Raw genomic sequence first — 3,465 nt, forward strand, 5'->3', positions numbered from 1 at the left:
TCTGCCCTTGAGATATTCCTTGGGCCTAAGGATGTTCACTGGCTTCCCTATCTGTCCTCAATGGAAGCATCCACACTTTAGAAGCAAGCTTGGAGCTTTGGGGCAGTGAAATCCTATACCCAGAGTACCTGGAAGGTGTCCTAAAAGGCAGGGCACACACTCTAGGTGGATATATTCTTTTGGATCTGTGTACTTCCTGCTCTATGGACAGGGAAAGTGAGGGGTGTGTGTGTGTGGGGGGGGGGTAGATGAAGGACAGCTTGCTAGTTTGAAAGTAAAAGAGTGTCCATGAAGCACAGGAGTAGGTAAGATTGTTTAGCAGGAGCAACATTGAGAGGAAAGAGAAGAGGAGTCAGAGACAAGGGGGAAAACTGTATTATCCCAATGTCACCAGGTAATCCCCACCCTGACTCTCACCTTCAAGCGAGATCAGTGCGTGGGTAGTTAGAGTGAGGCACCCGCGACTGAGTCCTGACAGGACTACAAGGAAAAAGACCAACACGGAACACAGACCATAGTCTGCACAAGCTTGCTATCCTTTTTGCTTCTGTTGGCCAAATTGTAGCTGACCTGATGTCAGCCTTATTCCAGCCACTGGAATCATGAGTCAAATAAATGTTTATTCTTTTTGGTTTCTCGTTTGTCAGAGGGTGTACGCACTTGCCAGAGAGACAGAGAGGGAGAGAGTGAGAAAGCATTCTCCGATGGGAAATGGTCATACCGACATTTTCTCCATTTCTCTGCCGTGTCGGAATTTAGGGTACACACACAAACAAACCCAGCATGCTTTCCAAGTCACCAGGTCTGGAATTTGAACAATGCACTCAGGCAAGTGGGATCTGGCCCCCTTAACCACTAGGCTATGAGGCCAGCCCATATTTACTTTCTTAGGCTGAAAAACATGAGCCCAGAGTGATTAAGTAAGTTACTTAAGATCACAAAGTTAGACAATTTCTGAACACCCCAGAGTTCTACCTATATATGTAAAACTACAAAGTTACTCTCCCCCTGCTATGGTAGTATCCTGCCTGCATGACTGGCTGACTCCAGAAAGTCTGTGTCACTCAACAGGAGAGACATTGGCCATAGGCTCCATCAGCTCCACTATGACTTATATAGGCTTTTAAGAACTGACCTACAGTAACAAAAAATAAAATATTAACCATTATACTTTACTATTAAAAGAAAACTTTAAAAATAATTTTTAAAAGCCAAGACAGCAGAAGGAATAAAGACAAAAATAAGTAAATAATAAAAAGCTAATAGTGAAGGGCAAAACAGAGAAACTAGACTTCATTAATAAACCAAAAGATAATATATTGAGAAGACCCATAAAGGAGACAAATCACAGACTGGTGTGATTTTTAAAAAAAAGAAAAAAAATAGGGCCAGCCAGTGGTGTGGTGATTAAAGAGACTGGATCCCACGTAGGCAACAGCACACTTTGAGTCTTGATCTGGCAGCTTGAAAAACATGCCACCCACGTGTGTGCGTGCCCAAAATCCTGGGAGAAGACTGGAGGAGAAGAGATTATGGCATGGCCATCCCTCCTAGGGGGAGGTGGGGGGTGGGGGGAGGCTTTCTCACTTTTCCTCTCCTTTCTCTTAGTCTCTCTTCAGTGAGGACAAACACCCTATGGCAATTTTTTTTTTAATGGGAAAAACATAAGTAACCCTTAAAATGTGACAGAGGAAATAATTGCTAATTCATTATTAAGAAAATGATACAGATTTTAAACAATAAATTTTGAACTCTAAGCCAAGTGGAGAATTTTCTAAGAAAATAAATAGGTATTGATTCATTTTATGAATATTTACTGAGGACCTTTTGTGTGCCAAGAACTGGGCTACTGCGTCAACAAAGCAGATGAAATCCCTCCTGATGCAGAGTTTTTCTTTGGAGGGTAGCACTGAGGAGCGGAAATAAAAATATATATAACGCATCATACAGTGGTAAGTACTTGGAAGAAAAACAAATATTGTTAAGGGGAAGAGACTTGCAAGGTGGTGGGTGGCAGGTGTCTTCCAATACAGTGGTAAGGAAGGGATGGAGCCATGCAGGTCAACGAGAAAAGAACTGGTGTGTGTTCCAAGTTCAGTGAGGAGGGGTTCAGAGGTATGGAATGATCTGATGTGCATTTTAAAAGAAGAATTCAAAGTGAAAAGAAAAAAATTCAGAAAGGTGAAAATACTGCTTAGACTGCTAACTACAGGAAAAATTAGAAAAGCCATTTAAAAAAAGAAAAAAGTCTAGATGGTTTTACAAATGAATTCCATCAAACCTGTAAAGAAATGATAACCTCTAAATGGAAAACTTAACATTTATGAAGCTCATAGAATCTGAAGAGCAAACTATACATATACACACATACATACACATGCATGCCCACTCCCATGACACACTTTCTTTATAGACCAATGGTCTCCAAGCCTCTGTCATTTGGATGCCATTTTCATGACTTCAAATATATCTACATACTACCTATAAAACACATAAATATTATTTAATGTTTACTTAAGCTGACTACTCTAAAAGATAGATTGATGTAACTATAAATGGAACACCAATATCCCTGTCAAAATGAATAAAAGTAATGACATAACCATCACAATTTTTTAAATATTTATCTGCATAATACCTAAGAGTTGCTCACATTGTCAGGACTTATCCTGGCGCATGGACCATATTTTGAGAAACACTGCTATAAGCCAAGCTCACTGATAATCTCAGGTATTAAATATCTTTTAAAAAAATCAGAATCAGAAAAATCTGATTCAAAAAAGGTTTTCCTTAAGGTTTTTGCCATAGGGAATTTTGAACTTGCCAAAGAGAGACAGAAACAGTGAGAGGGAAAGTGGGAAATCATCCCCCACAGGAAAGGCCAAGTCACAGTCCCTTCTCCCCCATTCTCCTTGTGGGATTTTGGGCACACACACACATGCACTCAGCATGTCAAGCCATCAGGTCCAGGACTCAAATCTGGTCAGCCATGTGGGAGTCCAGTACCTTAACCAATATACCACCTGCTAGCCCCTCCAAAAAAGATTTTAAATAACAATGTATCCTGACCAATACAATCAATAACCAATATATCACTGATTGACACTCTAAAAATATACCTTGAAACAGATTTTATTCAAGAAATAAATGGAATATGGGCGGGGGAAGGTTTGACATGGGTAAGTCTACTTCGATGTGTCTATTAAATAGATATACATATATACATACATATAAATAGAGACACAAGTAGATAGACCACAAAGCACATTCAAAATCATTCCCTGTCTCTTGAGACAAGTAGCACCCAACTTACACAGAGAAAAACACGCTGAGTGGTATTACATAATATGACCAACGCCTTAGAACTCACACATTTAGAGCAGTAGTTCTCAACCAGGAATAATTTTGTCCACCAGTGGACATTTGGCAATGCCTGGGGACTTTTTTAATGTCAGAAGTGGGGTG

The sequence above is a fragment of the Tupaia chinensis genome, unplaced genomic scaffold (genome assembly GCF_000334495.1).
Source record: "Tupaia chinensis unplaced genomic scaffold, TupChi_1.0 Scaffold145082_1, whole genome shotgun sequence".
NCBI classification, from domain to species: Eukaryota; Metazoa; Chordata; class Mammalia; order Scandentia; family Tupaiidae; genus Tupaia; species Tupaia belangeri.